Source organism: Camelus ferus, chromosome X (assembly GCF_009834535.1).
Source record: "Camelus ferus isolate YT-003-E chromosome X, BCGSAC_Cfer_1.0, whole genome shotgun sequence".
NCBI classification, from domain to species: Eukaryota; Metazoa; Chordata; class Mammalia; order Artiodactyla; family Camelidae; genus Camelus; species Camelus ferus.
The window spans coordinates 14,787,181-14,810,380 of record NC_045732.1 but is presented as its reverse complement, the minus strand read 5'-3'; the positions used below and the strand labels follow the sequence as shown (position 1 = coordinate 14,810,380).

The 23,200-nt window shown below is 41.2% G+C and overlaps 1 long non-coding RNA gene across 1 annotated transcript; it reads left to right on the top strand.

Annotated features, from left to right (window-relative positions):
* Positions 1-28: 28 nt before the first annotated feature.
* On the top strand, positions 29-22,081 carry LOC116662202. Its single transcript, XR_004318193.1, has 3 exons — positions 29-282; positions 13,928-14,037; positions 21,910-22,081. It is a non-coding gene; the product is annotated as an uncharacterized LOC116662202 (long non-coding RNA).
* The last annotated feature ends 1,119 nt before the right edge of the window (positions 22,082-23,200 follow it).

Sequence of the window (23,200 nt, the reverse complement as noted above, 5' to 3'; positions counted from 1 at the left end):
CCCCGGGCGAGAGCGGGCTGAGAGAAGCTTAGGCCGGGCCCGAGGCTCGCGCTGGAGCGAGGCTCTGTACGGTAGATGCCTTAAGCTGCAGAGGCGTTGCTTTGGGAGAGTTAGTTTTCCAGTTTATGTCTTTTAAATGGTATCCCGTCAGTTTTAATTATAGTTATGACTCAAGAAACTTAAGTAGCCGTGCTGAACTGTGGCCGACTCTGGAGATCCAAAAATGAACAAAACAAGGTCCCGGCTCCCCAGGCTTTCTTAACTGGGTGTGTGGATTTGAAGGTCTGTATTTTCACTTGCCTCTGACAGAAATTTAGTATTTTTTTGCATCAGCAATGTGGGCAACAAATCCTAGTAGGGCTACCTACATGTGGCACTAATTGCAGTCGCAGGGAAATTAATGTCACATGTGATTTTTGTTTCTCAAAATAGTTTTCATCACTACTTTGAAATTACAGTAAGTTTATCTTATTATTTAAAGTATTAATAAGAAGCATATGTCTTTCTGTATCATCGTAGTGGGTCTGTGAAGTCTCTTCAGGAATTGCCCTCTGCCTGAGAGAACTGCTTCAGGCAAAATCACATTCCTTTTCTGGGGACAGGCAGCAGCCTATGAGTAATGTCTGCAAGGATACATAAGCCCAGGTCCCTCACCTCAAGGGGTACAACTCAGAGGGGCCATCCCAGCTTCAGAGCTGCTCGTAGGATCAGCAGATGCTTCCGCTTTGACTGCATCACAGTTCAGTTTCTCCCTCTGCCCAGTCTTTCCATCACCCTCTCTCGAAGCTGTTCAGGAGAGTATATGCATGCACAAATCTTGTGGAACTCATCCGTTTTAATAAGTTTAATTTGTTATTTAGGTTTGGTGAGGCCAACAAATCAAGAAATGACGGTCATTAAAAAGATAGTTTATTATACTCGCAGATCCCAAGAGAGGGAGTACACATGACACCATGGGGCGTCACGTGGGGAGGCACTGGGGTTTATCACGAGGCGGGGGGGGGGGGAACTGTGGGCATGAGCCTTTGTTATGATTTCCAAGGGAAGGAATGGGCAAAGCAGGGTATGCAGGTTTAGGATTGACTAATTTGAATAATTTCAGCAGGCTCTGGAGTGTAGGGGCTGTCCCCAGTGGTCTGGTACTTGGCCGTGGGGTGATTAGGGAGGGTGTATAGTGGCCAAGAGTGTGAGATCCCAATAAGGGAGGTGGTTGTTGGGTGTGGGTTTAGCTGCTCAAGTAGAGGAAGTGACCAGCCTCTAGCCAGAGCCTCAACACTGGATCAAGACAGCATTTAAAAAACTATTACGTTGGTGTGTATTTCCTGGGGAACCTAGCCTTTAACAATCAAAATCTGTTTTTTTAATATGTTGATAACTATATTCCAATATACAGTAGACTCTTGAACAACATGGGCTTGAACTGCGCATGTCCACTTATACTTGGATTTTTTTCCCCAATGAATATTACAGTACTACACGATCTGGGGTCGGTTGAACCATGGATATGGAGGGCTGACTGTGGGATTTGAACATCTTTGGAATTTGGCATCTGCGCTGGGTCCTGGAACCAAACCCCTGTGGATACTGAGGGGTGACTGTAATTGGCCTCTTCTATAATTTCTTGTATTTGTTTTATGCATGTAAAAATATTATTGTGAGAAGATACTTACAGACATCACCAGATTCAAAGGGGCACGTGGCACAAAAAGGGCAAAATCCCTTGGTAATTGAAGAGACAGGCATGCAAACAAATCATCATATTTACATCTCAGTACATGTATGTGCAGACTATTCCTGGGCAAAAAGGAAGGTGGGGGTGATGTGCAGGGAGTGGATAGAAAGGAAGGAGAAATTCCTTTCCCACTAAAATGTAATACTTGCCTTGTGTTTTCCCTTTGTCTAGTTTTAAATGATTATCCCTAAATTTCCTGCCGGTATTGTACATCTCCTCCCAACACGTTCATATACATCAACTACTCTATATGTTTCCTTTTTTTTTAATCCTTAAGACCTCACTCTTGGATAAACATCTCACCTCTGCAGTTGCCTTCCTGGGACTTGCTTTCAACCTTTTCCATCTGGTGTTGGATCTCTGGTTCTTGGATACCATGTATTCTCCTTTGCATTGTTTTGGGAGCACATCAGGTTTGAGGTCTTGAAAAATCAGAAACTGTCTGTGTTTTACCCTCCCACTTGATTGGTAGTTTGGATGTATAATTCTAGGTGTAGAAACTTTTCTTTCAGAATTGTTAAGTGGTTGCTTCATTGTGTTTTAGTCTCCAGTGTTGATGTTGAGAAATCTCCGTTTCTTTTTTTTTTTTTTCTTCCTCAATATTAACATCTCTTTCTTCCCGTGGCCTGAAAAGATATGCCTTGATATAGACCTCTTTGCTTTCACTGGCTTGGCACCTGATGGGACTGTTCATTCCAGATACCCATATCCTTCATGTGGGGGATATTTTCTTGTATTATTAATTTTCTTAGTAACTTGCTCCCCTCCTCTTTCTTCGTTCTCTCTTTTAAGGAACTTCTATTACTCATATTGTTGGATTCCTAGACTGGCAGTTTGATTTTCGTATATTTTCCCTCATTTTCTATGACTTTTTCATTTTGTTTTATTTTTTTAGGAGATTTAAAAAATTTCCTCACCATTTCATTAGGTTGATTTCTGTTTATGTTTGAAGTTTCCAGGATGTGTGTATATGTGCTTGTATGTATGTGTGTACGCTTGTCTATGCATGCGTGTGTATGTGTGTGTGAGTGTGTGCATGTGTGTGGACATGCACATATACAAGGCGGTGTATACAGGTTTGCCAGTCCATGGTAATGTGATGGGAACTGTTGCTGTCAGAGCCAGGGTTGAGGAGAGAGGAAAAATCAGATCTCTTTTAGAGTTACAAACTGAAATTATGACTGATCCTGGTAAAGTGAGTCTCCTTTCCAAACCTATAATTGCTTATGTTTACAAAGTGTTGCTTTTGTTCTCAGAGCTCTCACAATTCCTCCTCCCTTACACAATTCTTTCTTTCCCATAATTCCCTATTTCTCCTATAATTCCCCATCTCTTCCACAATTCTCCATTCTTTCTCACAGTTCTCTGTTTTCTTGTAGCATTCTCTTTCACAGTTCCCCAGTTTCTCCCATGATTCCCTCTTCTCCACAGTTCTCTTTTTCTCCCACAATTCCCAGTGTTTCCCGCATTTCTCTGTCCTTTCCCAGAATTCCTCATGCCTCCTGCAAATCTTTATTCTCTTCCACAGTTCCCAGTCTCACTCACAATTTTTTGTTCTTCTTCACTATTCTCTGCGTCTTCCATAATTCCTTGTCTTTCTCACAATTTTTGCAGGGGGGGTTGTTTTAATTGTTTTTTAAATTGAGATATAATTGATGTATGTTACATTAGTTTCAGGTGTACAACATAATGATTTGATATATGTGTATATTGGGAAAAGATCACCACAATAAATCTAATTAACATTCATCACCACACTTAATGGCAAAATTTTTTCTTGTGATGAGAAGCTTTAAGATCTACTCTCTTAGCAACTTTGAAATATACAATACAGTATTATTAACTATAGTTGCCATGCTGTGTATTATATCCTGAGGACTTATTTATTTTATAACTGGAAGTTTGTGTCTTTTGACCACCTTCACCTATTTCACCCCACCCCCAACCTCCCGCCTCTGGCAGCCACCAATCTGTTCTTTTTATCTATGAGTTCTTTTTTTTTTATAAGATTCCACGTATAAGTGAGATTACATGGTATTTGTCTTTGGCTTATTTCATGCTAAGTTTATTATGCTAAATAGTACTCTCAAGGTTGTTCTATGTTGTCATAAATGGCAGGAGTTCCTTCTTTTTATGGCTGAATAATATTCCATTGCATACATACACTACATCTTCTTTGTCCATTTATCCATTGATGGGCACTTAGTTTGCTTCCGTGCCTTGGCTATTGTAAATAATGCTGTAATGATTTATGTGGGTGTGTATATCTTTTAAAGTTAGTGCTTTAATTTCCTTTGGATAAATATGGAAAGTGGAATTGCTTGATTATATGGTTGTTCTATTTTTAATTTTTTGAGAAAACTTCCTGCTGTTTTCTGTAGTGGCTGCATCAATTTACATTTCCACCAACAGTGTACAAGTTTCCTTTTCTCCACATCCTCATCCTTACTTTGTGTCTTTCTGATATTAGTGATTTTAACAGGTGTGAAGTGATATCTGGGTTCATTTGCATTTCACTGAAGATTAGTGATGTTGAGCACTTTTTTAATGTACCCGTTGGCCATCTGTGTGTATCTTCTTTGGAAAAATATTTGTTCAGTTTCTCTTCCCATTTTTTTGTTGGGTTGTTTGTTTTTTGCTTTGAGTTGTATGAGTTCTTTATATATTTTCAATATCGATGCTTCATCAGATACATGATTTGCAAATATGTTCTCCTATTGGATAGGTTGCCTTTTCATTTTGTTGATAGTTTTGCTATACAGAAGATATGCAGATAGCTTTGCTGTGCAGAAGCTTTTTAGTTTGATGTAGTCCCACTTGTTTATTTTTATTTTTGTTGCCAAGTCCAAAAGATCATCTCCAAGACTAATGTCAAGGAGTTTACGGCCCTGTAAACTTGTAGTCGTTTTCTCATAGGAGTTTTATGGTTTCAGGTCTTACATTCAAGTCTTTAATCCACTTTGAGTTAATATTTGTATATACTGTAAGATAGTGTTCCAGTTTCATTCTTTTGATGGTGGCTGTGCAGTTTCCCAATATTGTTTATTGAAGAGACTTTCTTTTCTTCACTGTATATTCCTGGCTCCTTTGTGATAAATTATTTGGCCATATATGCATGGATGTTTTTTTCTGGACTCTCTGTTCGGTTCCAGTCTTCTATATGTCTGTTTTTATGCCAATACCATACTGTTTTGATTACTATAGCTTTGTAATACAGTTTGAAATCAGAAAGTGTAGTGCCTCACAATTCCCCATGTTCCCAAAAGGCTCAGATTTTTCCCACAATTCCACAGATCACCCACAGTCCTCTATTGTCTCCCACAATTCTCTGTCACTCCATGTGTCTCCCATAATTCTCTATCATCCCCCACAATTCTCTGTCACATCCACAGTTCCATGTGTTTCCCATAATTCTCTGTGTTTCCCCATGATTCTCTACTCTCTCCTACAATTCCATGTGTTCCCCACAATTCTCTGTTCTTTCCAGGAATTCCCCTTGTCTCCCACAATTCTTCAACCTTCCCACAGTTTTCTATTCTTTCTAATAATTTCCTTTTTCTCTTCCAATTCTTTTTTTCCCCAATTCCCCATTTCCTGTCACAATTTTCCATTCTCACAATACATTGTTGTCTTTCACAATTCTCTCACAAAATTCTCTCCTCTCTCACATAATTCTTTCTTCTCTTCTACTGTTAATTCCCACTTCTACTATTCTGTTCTCTCTCAAAATTCCATAGATCCCTTTCATAATTTCTTAGAAGACCCGGGGCCCATCCCACATCTCCAGCGTTTCCCAAAATCAGGCCCCTGGGCAGAAGAAGCGCAGAAATTTCGGCCCATTTAGGAGAGGCGTGGCCAGAGTGTGGGAACAGAGTGTGGTCCAGGAATGAGGTCGTGACACAGAAGGTAGGGTCTCAGCAGGAGAGCACAGCTAGCTTTGCATGGGGTATAGGTGTGGCCTAGGAGGAAAACAGGGATGTGGTAGGAGGAGTGAGACTCAGATGAGCCCCATATGGCCAGGTAGAGAGGAGGGACATGGCCATGTGGGGAGGGGCGTGAGCATGGAAAGATACAAGGGTGTGGTGGAAGTGACTCCATCAGGGCAAGAGTGGGAAAATTCATGGTTCTAATGGGGTGCAGGTGGCCTGGGAGGGCATAGCTAAGGGGAAGGACAGGGGGTCAATTTCTTGTCTCTCACACAATACCCTTATAGTACATGACAAAAATATTCTGTAATTAGGTGTTTAAAGGTATATTTATCTTACCTATCTATGGGTTATTTGAAATGAGGAAGTCTGTTTTTTAAGCTTTCTAACCCCTGTTTGAGTGCTATTCAAAATATATCGCCCCAGTGGGATCTAGTTCACACACAAGTCTACCCTGAGATGAGAAGCTTGGACAGAGGAAAAGTGAGGCATTACTTCCTTCATCAAGAAAATCTTGCAATGAAAATTTATCATCTCAGCTAAAATTGTGCCTAATGACAGCAGATTTATATTCTAGCATAAACTTCGTATCTCAGCTTGGACCTGGAACTGGCAGTTTCTGGGTAACTAGCACTGTCCAATTACAGTCTAGTTCCTGGCTTATAAATGAGCAGTCACTGAAGCAGTCAGTAAGCAGGCATTGAAAGGGTAAAGGAGTCATTGAATCTTGAACAACATCATTCATTCAACAGTACATCTGGAGCATCTGTGACATAACAGGTCCTGTGTTAATTGCTGGGAATACAAAGGTTAACCCACTGAACAACATCCGTGCTCTGAGGGATTTAACCTTCTAGGTGAACAGATAGATCAGCCAAGCAGCCAACAATCTAATATACAAACAGATAGTTTCAAAGTGTGAGAAACACCATGAAGAAAATGAAACAAGTAGTGTGGCGGAGTTTGAGGGGTGATCCTGCTACTCAAAGTGTGGTCCATGAAGCAGCAGGTTTGCAGCTCCTGGGAGCTTGCTGGAAATGCAGTTGTAGCCTCAACACCCGCCCCCACACCCACTGAGCCCCAGTCCGCATTATAACAGGCTCTAGGAGGTCCGTGTGCACAGTCCAGATTGGAGCCCTGGATATAACCTTGATATGGTTGTCAGGAAAGACTTCCCTAAGGAGGGGCTGTTTTAGCTGAGACCTGGATGAGGAGAAGGACCCAACTGTGTAAAGATCAGGAGTAACAGTGGTCCAGAGAATGGGAACAGCAAAGGAGAGCGTTCTGTGGTTGGAGTGAACAGGGGGAAACCCACACACCATGAGTGAGGGCAGAAAGGTGGGAGAGGCTGTGGGGGCTGGACAGTGTGGGCTTCACAGGCCAGGGGCGGTGGGTAGTTTGCATTCTCTTCCAAGTGACACGTGAGGCCGTAAAAGTGTTTTAAAAAGAGTTATCGACCTGACAACAGGGAGAACTTGTTCTTCTCAACTTCGCTCTTCCCCACTCTCCAGTTATACCTGGAGACCTTCATTTGGCTCCCTGCCAGCACTGCCCATGACCTCCACAGTCTTTGCTGAGGCCTGGATGCATGAAGGCAAGTTCCTGAGGCACAGCCAGTGGGCATCCTCATAGCTCAGTGCTCCATGGGGTCTGCAGGAACTCACCGGGCCTCGCCCCATCCGTACTCAGAGGGACCATGTCTCTCTCAAGGGCCAGGGCTGCCTCTCACTTTTTGAAATACAGTAAATGTCACTGTTCTTTAAAGGGATCTGTTGTCAGTAAAATTCGAGTACTAGAGGTTATCATTCTGCTTAATATTGTCACTGCCATTGTAGTAACTTCAGAGGGTATGTTTGTGCTGACAGATAAGTCCCAAGCTTTTGTGTGTGTGTGTGTGTGTTTTATTTCTTTACTTATTTTTATGAGACCAGAATCTCTTGACATAAATCTCTAAAAAATGAATCAATTTTAACACACTGATTATAGATAACTGCCTTTTATTGTGGCTCACTCCCAACTTATCTGAACCCCAGTTCCATGTATCCAGATGTCCACAGGGCACCACTGTTTGGGAAAGTTTCTCTAATTTATAGCTGAGCTTATTTAAGACCGTACTCTCCTTGATACCTGCCAGGTGGGACTGGGAGGGCACTGAGAGGCCTGCTGTAGGACCACATCAGAAGATGGAAGGTTGTCCTCTGATGAATGCTGAAAGGGAGGTACTCAGCCTTTCCCCCCATTTGGGAATCCATCATGTGTGAGGTTTGATAGGAGGCAGGGCCTTGCTGCCCTCCCTCCCTAGCAGGTATTCTCCACTGGGGGTGGGTGGGATTTTGTACCCCCACCCAGGAGGCATTTGGCAATGTCTGGAAACATTCTTGGTAGTCACACTGAGGGTAGGGGTTGCTATTGGTATCCAGTGGATCAAGGAGAGGGATGCTGCTAAACATCCTCAAAGGTGCAGGACAGTTCTTGAAACAGGGAATCATCCAGCCCAAATGTCAACAGTGCCAAGGCTGAGAAACCCTGTTCTAGGCAAAACAAGGCTAGAAGCTTGCTGTCCTTGATAACCTGGCTGCTAGAGCGTGGGCTCCTACCTCCTCAGCTTGGGCAGAATATAATATCCATATGTGCGTACTTGGTCACGTGTGTGTGTGTGTGTGTGTGTGTGTGTGTGTGTGTGTGTGTGTGTATACCCTAAGTAACGACATCGGGACAGTTTAACTTCATTCCCCTTCTTTCCACCCCAGTCATTCTGAAGGTAAAATGGAGTAGGGGAAGCTAGTGTTTAGTAGTAAACTGTTATTATTATTGTTAGTATTACGTTCTTGTGATTAAGTTATTAGGCCAGTTGTTGCCACAAGTGGACCTTTATGGCAGACCAGATTCAACATGGTGGACTGAAAAAGATGGGCGTAGCCCTGGTAACGACGGGTGAAAGGCATGTTGCTCTGGAGAGGAGCTGGGCAGAGCAGTGTGAGTTGCCGCCCACCTGGGCAGGAGACCTCAGGATAGTCTTGCCTGAGGAGTGGGAGATTTCATCCTCTCTTCCCTGTGGAAATAATTGGTGATGGATCTGACTTGCTAATAATTACCAAAGTTAAAGAGAAATGGAGCAATAATAGGGTTATGTTAATGAAATTTCCGGCAGGTATTAGATTGGCCTCTTACTTTTTAAAGTATAAACTAATCAGGGACCTTCCAACATGATTTTTACTTTGAAGGGGAGCAACATGGTAGACTTTGTCGGAAATTACCGTCTTACTGTACAAAGAGAAAACTAAGATGAAAAAGGTAAGAAGAGAGGGAGTAAAAGAAATGGCTGCTGATTTTCAGAAGTATGTAGGTTCAGGGGCAAGGTGAGGTCAGTGTTGGGCACATTACAGTTGTGATGACATTGGTTATCTAGGCAGTGAAATCCAAAAAGCAGTTCAAACACAGAACTGAAACTCAGAAAAGTGAGAGCTGGTTGCAAATAGAGAAACATAAATTGTCTAGTGTGGCTGAATGGTAAAACCACAGGTATGAACGGTGTCAGTCTTCAGGGCTTTCGTTGTTCTTTACTATCATTCTATATTCACCAAAGAGTCTTTGGACTTCAGTTGGATTTCCCTATTCAGAAGAGAGTTGTATCTGTTATTGTAAGCCTTGTGAATTAATAAAGAAAAAAGTAAAAATGGAAAGACAGTCAAAAAGGTAAGTTATGAGCGGCTGTCGAGGAAAGAGGCGAAGGCTGTCTTGAATGGTTTGGACTCACTCTCAAGGGGATTGAAGAATTAAAGCTGCGAAACCATTCTCTGCCACAACCACATCAGATACAGTTTCCTAAGAAATATGCTTTGAGGGCTATTAAAATTCATATTTTAACTCCTGAATGCTAGGTACAGATATTTGTGATACCGTTTTATCGCACGGTCTCCTTCTGCAGTAGAAATCAAAGATATACAGGCTCTAAATGCAGTTATTGGTACAAATATTTAAAAGATAGAATGTAGCAGTGGTTTAGATTTTTCTTCTCTTTCCTCTCAGTCACACACACACACACACTCTCTCTCTCTCACACTACAGCAATGGCAGTATAAGGCTTTACATCCAAAGAAAGAGATTGTGAATTATAAAACATGAAGTAAATGCTAAAATATGTTACTCTTGCCCCTCTGTTCTGGGAGCTCTCTACTAATTTGCTCCAGGTTCCTCCTCAGTTGCACTTTCCATGTCAGTAGGAAGCCTAATGCATGAGGCTATCTGAGGAGTGCTTTTTTGTCCCAAATCAGGATTCTCCAAAGAAACAGAACCAATAAGAGATCAAGCTAGCTAGCTATGTATCAAGAAATTTATTTTAAGGGATTGATTCATGCAATTGTGAGGACCGCCAAGTCTTCCATTTGCAGGGGAGGCCAGCAGGCTGGATCCACAGAACAAGTTGACCTTGCCGTCTTGAGTCTGAAATCTGCAGGACACACATTTCCTCAGCTTCTCCCTTGTGCTGGGTACCGAGCCAGTCTTGGACGCCATGACAGGGGCAGGACATGTTCCCTGCTGCCTCACCAATAATCTAGGTAGTGAAACAGACACATTTTCCGATAGTTTCATTTACCGTTGTTACTTTATAAATTTAACGTGGGAGTATAAAGAAAATGTATTTAGCATGGCCTTTATTCTGAAGGACATGACGTCTCACTGACTTTTTAAAAGACTGTTTTAACTATTTTTAAGTGTATAATCTAGTGGCATTGAGTACATTTACAGTGTTGTACAAACATCACCGTGAATTGAACCTTAGAGGCTAAGTAAGGGTTGTATCAGCCTAGCAGACACTGCTGGATGCAATAAAACTTCTAAAAATAGAACAAATTTTGTTTTACACAAATGGTAAGCTACTTCACACAGTGTTTTCACCCTTGTTCTTCTTCAGTTAAAATATCTTGGAGGTTTTCCATCATATTGGTACATGAAGTGGTCCCTTTTGTTTTTATTTAACAATTGTAGTCTGTTTCATTGTATATATGAATATATTTATGTAACTGGTCTCTTACAAGGGAAGAAAATTTGGATTGTTTCTAATACTTTCCCAGTATGAACAATGCTACAGTGAGTAATATTGTACTTATAATTTCTCACATGTGAGCATATCTGTGGAACAAACACTGAGAATCAAAAGGACTGGGGTCAAGAGGAATTTGCTTTTATCTTTGACAATAGGTGGTTGTACCAATGGACACCTCCCTCTAGCAGTGTATGAGAGAACCTGTTTCCTCGCACCTTCATCAATCCCCTGTATCGCTCTTTTTGTTACTGATTTTGTAGGAGTTATTTACAGAGTAAGGAAGTTAACTCTTTTTCCAGAGTATGAGTGTACTGGTCTGCTCAGGCTGCCATAACAGAACACCACAGACGGGGCAGCTTAAGCAGCAGACGTTTGTTTTCTCACAGCCCTGGAGGCTAGAGGTCCAAGATCAAGGCATCTTCAGGGTTGGTTTCTTGTGAGGTATGTCTTCCTGTTATTTATCTTGGATTTCCCAGGGTTTCCTTTATATAATCTCAATTAATAATAATTTTGCTTCCTCACTTCTAATTCTAATGTCTGTACTTTCTTTTTTCTGCTAATTATAGAGGTTAGGAGCTTCCAGCCAAACGCTGGTTTCTGGTGAGGCCTATCTTCCTGGCTTGTAGACCTGCTTTCTTGCTGCATCCTCACTTGGCCTCTTCTCTGTGCGTGTGCAGAGAGGGCGCCCTCTGGTGTCTCTTCCTGTGATGACACCAGTCCTATCTGATTAGGGCCTTATGACCTCATTTAACTTTAATTACCTCCCCAAAGACCCTGTCTCCAAATATAGTCATATTTGGGTTGGGGCTTCAGCATATGAAGTTGGAGGGGGAACACACAATTCAGTCCATAATAGTGAGTTAGAAATATTTTCTCAGTTGTTCATTTTTCTTTTGTTTTTGTTTGTGATGAATTTGGCTTCAAGTAATTTTTGTGCACCTTAATTTCGCAGTCTTCTCATTTATGGTTTCTGGGTTTTGGGGAATGGTTAGAAGTACTTTCTTTTAAGTCCTAAATGAATTCTTCTAAGTTTTTTAAATTTTTTAAAAGTTCACCTTTTTACTTTACACCCTTGATATGTTTGAAATTTATTCTGGTAAGGGAGAAGGTACAGCCCCAATCCTGTCTCTGTTTTTTTCAGTTACTCAATTGTCTCTGGACTATTTTTCCAATAAACCATCCCCTTATACCCCCTTCACATATACACAGATCTGAGATATCACCTCATTAAGACACCAAATTCCCATGTGTACTTGGATCTATTTTTGGACTTTTTACTCTGAGCCATTATTATGGTATACACCAATACCACAGTAAGTATTGGGACCATCTGACAAATCAGTCTCATCTCATTACTTTTCTTTTTCAGAATTTTTCTTGATACTTTTGCTTGTTTATATTTCTGAATGAAATTTGGAGTTGGCCGGTGAAGGTGTTTTTGTTTTTTTGAAAATCTGGATGGGAATTTTACTGGGACTCTGTTAAATTTATATGTTAATTTAGGACAAGTAGAACTCTCTAGAAAAATGTGTCATCCTATACATGAATAGACAGTGCCCTCCCAAATGTTTGTCTTCTTTTGTGCCCCTGAATACAATTTTAAAGTGTTTCTTAAAGTCATTTTAAAGTGTTGAGTTTATTCCTTGGTATTTAAACTTGGTTTTTGCAATGTAAGGGAAATCTTTTCCTTTTTCTTTTATATCTTCAAACTTATTATTGATATATTTATAAAAACTGTCGACTACATTCACCTTATGTTCTGCAATGTTTTGAATTCACTTATTGTCTTTAGTCTTATTTTTGTTTATTTATCTTGAATTTCCCAGGGTTTCCTTCATATAATCTCAAGTAATAATAATTTTACTTCCCCATTTCTAACTCTAACGCCTATAATTTCTTTTTTCTGCTAATTGCAGGGGTTAGGACCTTCCAGCAAAATGTTAATTAATAGAAGTGGTTGTGGACATTCCTGATTTTTGTGGGACTGTGTCTAGTGTTATTTATCCACTAAGCATTGGTTAACTTTTAGATTGGCACATAGTTTTTTAAAATCATATTCATGAAATATCCATCTAGCTCTGTTTTTTTCTGAGTTTTCACAAAATCAGCAAATGCTTTGGTGACTGGATTTCCACAGAAGATGGCAGAGGGGTTGAGTTTCCCATCTGGGTCAATGTGAACTGGGCCAGCAAGGGGAGAAAATGGAGTCCAGAGGCAGAGGTGACCATAGGAACATAAATCCCTGTGGAGCACCATATAACTTAGGGGAACTTGGTCTTCTGAGGACTTGGAGATTCAAGTGAGTCCGATCTTGAGCTCCAAGGGGTAGGGAGGCCAGGCCTAGCTGACCAAGGCTTACACTTTGCTTAAGGGTGAATTTATTAAATAAATATTGTACAAAACGTGGTGAGTTGATAATAAGACATTCTTTGGTCTTAAAGTTATATGTATGTGTGTGTTTATCTGTACAGTTGCCTATGATTTTCTAATTTTGACCAATGCATCTCACACTTTAATATGTGTACATATCACTTGGGGATACTGTTAAAATGCAGATTCTGATTCACTAAGTCTGGATGGGGCCTGAGAGTCTGCATGTGTAGTTCTTACAAGTAACCAGGTGATGCCAATGCTTTTGGTCCAAGGAGCACACTTCGGATGGCAAGGCTCTGGAGGACTCTGCGTGTTGTCCATAGAAAGAAGTACAGAGATTGAGAATGAGCATTTAGAAACTTTGGTAGCAGTTTAAGAGTAATTTTCTATCTGATTAATCTGATATTCTAAAGAAAGTTGACAACGTTTCGTTTATTTGCTTTTTATTTCATTAGTGATTTGTTTTTGTTTTTACAAAAATATCGGTCAGCAATTGATTAGAAATTAAAAAAAAAACCAGTCCTTCTCCAAAGATAGTTCAAGAAGCACTACTTTAAAATACCTCATAGGGAGGGGAAAATTGATTCTCTCTCTTCTCTCACATGGACGCAGAAGGATTTGTCTAAAGTGTCAGTTACCCAGTATTAATTCAGCTTTATAATATGTTTAGTGAAGGGGAGATGAGTATGACTATTCTACTATTTACAATAGTAAAATAATTCGCCTCTAGCTTTATTTAAATCATTTCAATCATACTTATCAATGATAATAATATACTTGATTTATTTTTTAAAATTCCATTATAAGTGCTCACAGTGGCCTCATACTTTATTTCATTGCATTTTGCAGTATTGTAGTGCTGAGCACTGAGCGCCCGGAGGTGAGAAAGGATGTGCTGCACTGATGTGGTTTTAGGGTCACCTACATGGGCTCCCCTATCCAAGTGTATTTATCCTCAGGTGAGTCTGCTATGGTGCTGGAAATTCTAACACTGAAAAGTGACTGCTAGAATGAAAAGGTGCTACTACTCCTTGTGAAACAACATGAAATGTATATTTTATTGTATCAAGTGAAATAGAAACAAGTGATTGCATATTATACTAGTGGTTAAATATTTAAAAGAAATTCCATTTCTGGGAACTTCTTTATTTTTTCCAACTGCTGAAACAAATTAAAAAAATTTTTAAAATTATGTTATACAATTTTAAAGGTTACTTTCCAGTTACAGTTGTTATAAAATATTGGCTCTATTCCCCATGTTGTACAGTACATCCTTGTAACCTATCTGACACCCAAGAGTTAGTGCCTCCCCACCCCCACCCGTTGCCCCTCTTCCACTCCCTACTGGTAACCACTAGTTTGTTCTCTTTATCAGTGAGTCTGCTTCTTTTATGTTATATTTGCTAGTTTGTTGTATTTTAAAAATTGCACATATAAGTGATAACATACAGTATTTCCCTTTCTTTGTCTTACTTACTTCACTTAGCATAATGCCCTCCAAGTCCATCCACGTTGTTGCAAATGGCAAAATTTTGTTCTTTTCTGTGGCTGAGTAGTATTCCATTGTATGTATATGTGTGTGTGTGTGTGTGTGTGTGTGTGTGTTTGTGTACAAAACATGTCTTCTTTATCCAGTCATCTGTTGATGGACATTTTAGGTTGCTTCCATATCTTGGCTATTGTAAATTATGCTGCTAAGAACATTGGGGTGCATTATCTTTTCAAATTAGAGTTTTTGGTTTTTTTGGATATAAACTCTGGGAACTTCCTTTGATTCTATGTTGTTGTTGTGTGTTCATATGCTTTGCTCTCTGTGAACACTTGACAATATAGATGGGAATTGTGTCGTGGAAAAAGGGTTAAAATTCAGAATGTTCTATCTGTTAAAGAGTTCCTGAAAATTGTGTGTGTGTGGGAGGGCTACTATTTTAACAGGGAATGGCTCAGTCTGGCCCCCAAAGTCCCCCAGGAAAACATGAAAGCCATCATGTTAAAAATTATTAACTCCAATAGATCACATTTGTTTGATTAAAGTTTCATTACTGAAAACAAACTTCAAAAGTGTGCTTAGGACATTAGTTAAGAACAAATGAGTATTTAACTGCTGGATGGTGTTTATTGAGAGGTATCAAGTCCTTGTGAAATAATTATTTTCTCTACCTTTCCTTTCTTTCTTTCTTGTTCGCTCTTCTCCCTCACTCTCTCCCCTCCTCTGTCCTTCTCTCCCCACTACTCCCCCTTCCCTTGCTTTTAATGACTTATTAAGTACCAACTGTGTGCAAGGTATTATGCTAGACATGAAAAAGGAGAGAAAAGATATACTTTGACATGAATAATGAGGCCACAGACCACCAGGATTTAGGATCCTTGAGGAAAAGAGATTTTATGAAGTGTAGCCTCCAAAGGTGAGGAGAAATTAAAAAAAAAAAAAACTAGTCCTTCACTAAAGATAGTTTAAGAAGCACTAATTTAAAGTACTTCGTAGGGAGGGGAAAATGTTCTGTCTGGAAAGGAGTCAAGATCTGAGTACAGGAAGGTGAAGGACACACACCTCCGGTCAGGATTGAGGAGAGGCAGGAAGGCTTAGTGTGTAGCAGGTGGGCACTGGGTTAGTATTATTTAAAGGACTACAAGCCTGGCTTCTAATTTAAAAAGGGTGTGGGGGTGGAGTATAGCAGGTGGTGAACTAAAATAATTTACCGTGATCTGAAGAAATAAGCTAAAGTAGTAACTCCGTTATCGGTAGGGAGGCAAGAACTTTCCCTTTTTTGAGTTGAAGATAAGCGTCTTCAGTCTGGACTTGCTTTCCTAAATTCCACTTCCTCCTTTTCTAGATAATGAGGTGGAATACTTTCTATCAGCCACCAAAAAGCATTGACTCTATTTAACGTGAATCTGTGAGTTTATTATGCTATGAAAACGTTCCTTGGCTGTTTCATATGCATACCTGCTTTCTCCCTCAAAATCGTTTGTGTTTTTGGAATCCCGCATAGCCTACGTTTTGGTTTTCAGAGAAAACATTCAGTGGCTGTGGCTGGATGAATTCTCATCTCTATTCCCCATGGAATCAAGGCCACCTAGGTCTCTAGGCCAACTTGATGCTACCTGCTGAGTCTTTTCTGGATTTAGTGGTTTGGTACTGGTTATTTCCACCTTCTCTGAGACTGAAGCCTCAGAATAGAGACCCTATAGGAAAAATCTTCAGTCTCTTTTGCGTTGAGAACCATGAAAGCAGGTACTACATCTTACGCATCTTCTCTCCTTGGTACCTCACACAGCCATCTGGCACATACTAATGTAGAGATGAATGAGTGGAGGTAATCAGGAAGGAGAAATGAAGCCCACACTACCAAGGGGCTGCAGAATGATTCTTGCAGTGAAGTAACACTTTTTCCTCTTTTGTTTTCTGCATGATACCTTTCTTTAAACCTCTCTAAATGGATGAGTGGGAGGATGGCCTGATGGGTGGATGGGCGAATGGATAAGGGGATGGGATGATAGGTGGATGGACAGGTTGGGGGTGAATCCCAATGTTGTATCTCAGTTCCTTCTGACCACTGAGGCTCTTCACTATCATTAAACTCTCTATATCTGATGACTCAGGACAACTCTATCACCTATTTCTGAGTTTCATCTGGTTGAAGTTTGAAATCACTGAAACTTTGATTCATTTGATTCTGCAAATTGTGTATTAATCTGCTGCAAGTTTTGATAATCTAACAGTGATATTTCTACTTACTTGGTGTGGGTTTGACATTGGCTTTTGCCAAGTTTATATATATATATATATGTGTGTGTATATATATATATATATAGTTTATAAACCTTCATATTTTGGGGCTTTAAATGTTTTCTCATTTCCTTGGACAATGTTACAAAAAATTTTATCTTGGTAAAGTTTACAAAGTGATAACAATTAGTTTAAAAATTATTGTTAATGACAATGATTTAATTGAACCAAAAAAATAGAAATCCAGATCTAGATCCTCTAAATTAAAAAAAAAAAACTCATTTGCGGTAATCACTTTAATATTGGACTCTACAGCTAAGATAGGTAGGAATTTTTTGCAAAGGGCACCCCGATTGGTGAGAGCTGTCAGTTACATGATTCTTGTCAATTGCATGAACCTACAACCCTGTGACCCAGCAGCTATGAACTCAACATTACTAACACTGTCCACACAAACATTTCATACTCTTCAGTGTGAGAATTAAGAAACAGATTTTTAACAGCTTTGCAGGGAAGAATCATAACCTAAATCTTTTTGGGTAAGAAAATCCTTAGCAAAAAGACTTAAGAAATTGCCACTGGGGGGCGATGGAAGTTCAGAAACTGCCCTGCTAGTCCCTGAGGCAGCCGAGCACTTCGGCTGGTTTATTTTTTCAAAGCTGGAATTTGGACTAGCGAACCACCAAGCTCAGGGAAATTCCTGGATAAGGAACACAGTCCTGGGAAAAACCTACCAAAGATGGAATTAGCACCTTAATGGACCGCCTTTAACACACAGAACTTTCCTTCCTTGTGCATCTTTGAAACTGACTCCAGTTCCCATCAGTCTGAGGCAGAGGGAGCCAAGTTAAACTGCAAAGAAACGAGACAACAAAGACGGGTGCTTATTTATCATTACCTGCAAACACATGTCAGTGCACAGTTTAAACGGCTTTAAGGCATCCCACAGGCACTTGGATCAGAGTTTTGGCTGGTGTGGGTGGGACTTTCCTGGGGGAGGAGGGAGGTTGTAGAGTTTATCTTAGGAAACTCTGAGTCATAGCTAACACTTCAGGTGACAGTTAAAGAATCTAGTGAGACAGAGTTTAGACGGGTTTAGAAAGGTATCTTCTGGAAAATAAAGGAGAAAAAAAATGTGTCTTCACTGAAGTGGTAATTTTGCCACCACTTGGTGGTGTACTGTGGGTTTTATTTCTCTTTCCTGATTATTTCTGTGGTGCTTAGGACCACTGGTAGGATTGGGGTCCAACGCTGGCACCAGACTCTGGCCAGTCCACTCTTCAAATGTTATCAATGTTGGGGTCCAGCCATTAATCCTACTTGGACTTCTTTCCCAAGGTTGATACCATTAGTGTCACCAGCACAAGGATGTCCTGCTTCCACTCCAAGAAGGGCCAAAGGACAGGGAGAGGTGGAACTTAAGAAAACAAGTCCAGAATGCACTTTTGTGCATAAGGCACACATATATCCAAGAAATTGTGTTGCATCCCACATGTCATAGGCTGTCCATTTCTAAAGCCCTGGAACCTGGCAGAGGGATGGCCTGTGAGTTCTAAGATTGCAGCCTGGATGAGGACCCATGGATCCCAGTGCTCAGTGCCCTGTGCCCTCTGGAAGTTGCTGATGCGTGTTTCTAAGGACACTGAGAAAATCTGGAAGTATGTCATATCAATGAGGACATTTGGGGTTTTGAGTTAGAAGTCCAGCTTGAATTAGTCAGGCAGAAAAAGGAATTTAGTGGTTACATCCCTAGGAATTACAGGGGTGAGTGAGTCATCAGAAAGGGCTGGATCTGGGGCCTCTGCCTCCCTCTCTCAGCCCAGTGTCCTTCTGATTGACAGCCTCTCTGGCAACTTCTTTAACATTCTGGGTAATTAGCTCCTATCAGGTCACATACTTTCTCTTGGATCAATTACTGCGTCCAGAGGGAGAAGAGGGTAATATGATTTGCAAGGGCCCAGAGTGTTGTAATTGATAGCCCACCTAGGACCACATGAAATGGGAGAGAGGATGTTCCTCAGAGAAACTGATGCTGGACAGACTGAAGCGGCATGAATCTACATGCAAACAGTTTGTCTGTATGGACAGGAAGATCAATAAGCCCAATAATAGTCAGAGATCCGTTAGCCAGCAATGAAGTTAATCCCAATTGTAGTTTTGCTTCCTTAAATTCTGTCATAGGCCTAATGAAAAGGTTCTGGATCCTTGAGTAAATAATTTGGGGAATGTCTCTACTAATTCAAAGAGGATCTAAGAACTGTTTTCTATTGACAAATGCCTCTATATAAAGGAACCCAAGTTGTAATCAGTACAATAAGGAAAGCACCATGAACTCAATATCCGATGAGAAAAGAAAAGGGAACATACTGTCTAATAATGAAAAGGACCAACAATTGCATTTGGAACTAACAGTCCCAAAATTATCCCTAGAAACCCCTTAAGGTCTGCATAATTATTTGCAAGGCTCCCTTAATGCAAGTGATCTGCTTTCTATGTAAATCCTAATCATATGAAACGCATGCCCTGGCCAGTGCAAAACATAAACTGAGACAAAATAAAATTTCAAGAAACTGAGCGCCTAAAATAGCTCTCAGCAAACACTGATAAGCTATGAATGGAGACGGTGGGGCATTTGGGCCTGAGTGACAACAGTCTGCAAGGCCGAGAGGGCTGTCGAAAGCCATGGTGCTGAGGCAGGACTTACCCGGGCCACAGGCAGTCACATCCACTCACAACTCCAGGGTCTGAGAGAGAAGCCCCAGGCCCTGCAGCAGAGTGGCCCGGAAAGGACACCCTTCTCAGTGTTCTCAAATGTTCAAGTTCTTCTCCTGAGCTCTCTCCCTGCTGGCTAGGAATGTCCCTTCTCCCAGAGCCTCCCCTGCCTCATCAGCCAAGCTGTGGAGTCATCCTGTGGATGAAACCAACAGTCATCTATTGATCTAACCCAGGAGTTGGCATGCTTTTTCTGTAAAGGGCAGGAGAGTAAACATTTTGGCCTCTGTGAGCCACAGTCTCCATGTAGAAACTACTCAAGTCTGCCGTCGGAGCAGGAGGCAGCTGTGGGCAATATGTGGCTGAGTGGGCCTGGGTGTGGCCAATGACAGGTTCGTGTATGTATTTATTTACTGTTTTTTTATGAAGAATAGTTGATTTACAACGTTGTAGTTTCTGGTATACAGCATAGTGATTCAGTTTTACATCTATATACATATTCTTTTTGATATTCGATAAAAGATTTTTGACAAAGTAAGGGTGGCCTTTGAATGTGGCCCACAGGCCACAGTTAGCTGACCTCTCTCCAGTCTCATTGTTAGTTCTTCTCTGTTCTCTTAAGTGTTCTCTCCTCCCTGTCATCCTGTTCACTCTTCTGCCTCTTGTCAGAGAACATCCTTTAAGGGACTGATTTGTGTACCACTCCCCCCTCCCCCCAGCCCCGCCCCAAATTCATCTGTTGACGCCCTAGCCTCAGGTGTGACTGTTTTTGGAGAAGGCTCTTTAAGGAGGTAATTAAAGTTAAGTGAGGTCAGAGGAGAGGAGTGCTAATTCGGTAAGACTGGCGTCCTTGCAAGAAGAGGAAGAAACTTCAGAGCTTTCTCTCTCTGCCATGTGAGGACGCAGGGAGGCGACTTTCTGCAAGCCCGGAAGAGAGCTTTTACCAGACGCCAGTCCTGATGGCCCCTTGCTCTGGGACTTCCAGCCTCCAGAACTGTGAGAAGAGAATTTTTTGTTGTTCAAGCGCTCCCCGCCTGCCCCCGCCCCAGTCTGTGATATGCTTTAATGGTGGCCCCGGACGAGTACAGTGACCCACAGATTAAGTGTATGCATGCGGCTGTCACCTTAAATTTCTTTCCTCTCTCCCTTTCTCCTTCCTTATTCCTTCCCTTCCTTCCTTTTTTTTAAAAAAATTTTTACATCACTCAAATGGAGGTAAAAACATCTGCCCTGCTTATCTTACAAAATTTTTGTGAAGCTTAAGTTAAATAGGAAGCAGGAGGTACAGTATAATACAAGCAGTTATTCAAGTATTTCTGTGTAAACTCTGTCGCCTATGTTTGCAGATGTAAACCAGCGACTCTGGACCTAAGTAGGGGCCTCCCCCTCCCCCACCAAACGAGGTTCCTTGGTCAGCGGGGTAGGTTTGTGTTTACTGCTTACGTGCTTTTATTTATTGAGAGGTAGGGGAGCTACAAGGAGTCTAGGAAGAGAAAACACGTATGAGAAGGATTCTAGTCCAAACAGTGTTTTTCCTCTGCCCTTTGATGGTCAGTGGTAAATACAGATAAAGTCGAAGTCGGGTGCTGTGCTGTGCGGTGCAGTGAACACGGAGGAGATGAAGACAGACGAGGTCTGCGCCTCCACGCTTCTGTTCTAGCCCGGCCCCTGTGTGCGCACAGGTGGAGGGGTAGGGGGTAGGTTGGGCCCAGAACAGTTGAGTGAATAAAATCATTGCAGACTCGGAACAACATCAGGAAGAAAACAACAGGGTCATGGGACAGAAGTTACAGGCCTGGGACTGGCTATAGACAAAATAAACGTCTTCATCTTCCTTCTCCTCTCTTTTCCCCTGAAGCCTAACTTCCAAGGCTTTCAAGCTCCTAGTTTCTTGTGAAAATGTTGAATCAAGATGCTTTCCTTAGTAGGGGGAAGGTATAGCCCAGTGGTAGAATGTGTGCTTAGCATGCACGAGGTCCTGGGTTAAATCTCCAGTGCCTCCACTAAAAATAAATAAACCTATCTATCTCCTCCCCAAAACTAAACAAAAAACACTGTTCTTTTCTTTGGTATCATCCATAATACACAGTTCACAATAATAGTAATAATGATTGTTAACTGTGTACTCCTGACCTGGCTGCTACTATGCTAGGCATTTTTTGTAGTAAACTTTTAAAATGAGAATTGTTTTAGATGTGCAGAAGAGTTGCAGAGACATACAGAGAGTTCCCATACACTGCACACTCAGTTTGCTCTGTTATTAAAGTTGTCCCTTACTTTGGTACATTTGTCACAAGCAGTAAACCAATTCTTGTACATTAATAATACTAACATTCGTTCTTTATTTGAATTTTGTTAGTTTTCACCTAATGTCCTTTTCCTATTCCAGGATCCCATCCCGATGCCACATTACAGTTGATCATCCTGCCTCCTGGGGCTTCTCTTGGCTGTGACAGTTTCTCAGGCTTTCCTTGTTTTGATGACCGTGACAGTTTTCATGAGGACTGGTCAGGTATGTTGTAGAATGTCTCTCCACTGGGATCTGTGTGATGCACTGCATTATTTCTTACTTTCGTGGCTAAACTTCTGTGTTGGTATAAATTGTTAATTTCATCGTTACGGATGAAAACATTGAGGCACAGAGAGGTCAAGGAACTTACCCCAAATCACACAGCTAGGAAATGGCAGAAGTAATGCTCAAACTCAGGGTTGCTGTGACTTCATGCCACACTCTTCCTTTGCCTCCCCAGCCCCTGTCTGCTGAATTCTTGCCATTGAAATAGTTCCCTTCAAGGCTACTGGGGTGATGCTTTTTGTAGGTGTTCTTGCATACAGTTTCAAACAGTTTACTGGTATATTTAATTAAGTAAGAAGATTTCCCCAGTCAGTTATTTGCTGAGCTATTTCTGTAACATGAGTGGCTGCTTTCTTAGTTCAGTTGGTTAATCCAGAAAGAACATCACCAAAAAGTATTCAAGAACCTGTGTTTCTAGATGTGGTTCTCAAACGATTCTCACCTGGGGTCCACGATTGTTACTTGACCTGCTCGTTAAAAACGCACTTCGCTGAGTTAGCGTTACTACCTGGTCTGGTTTGCCCAGAGCAGAGCGGTTCCCAGGATGTGGGACTTTCTGGGGTAAAACCCAAACTGGGAAAGTCCGGGCAATCCAGGTAGGATTGTCATCTGGTCACAGAGCTACTGGGACTCGCTAGGGCCCAGCAATCTGCTTTTAAACAAGCTGTCCAAGAGATGATTCTAAATATATAGCATTGGAGATCCACTGCGTCAGATATGGAAATGAATAGTTAACAGGATCGGGGACAGGTTTCTGGAGACACGGAGAAACATTGATTTTCATCTATTTTGGTATGTTGGATTCTGCCTGAAATTGAGGTAGAATAGTATCACCCAGCCTCTGGCACAGATAACATCAGTGGGGACGCTTTTTGCCTCTCCATAAGAAATTGGCACCCCTTCTCCAATTCCACATTTGAGTTGAGGGATGTTGGGGGCTCTTAAAAGCTAGAACATCCTTAACGATGGTATTATTTATCATTTGTGACTAATGAATCCATTTTAATCTGGGGCCATGGTTCTCAGCCTTGACAGCTCAATAGAAACACCAGGGAGAGTTTAAAAAAAAAAAAAAACTTCATGCCCAGGTCTACCCCAGACCAAT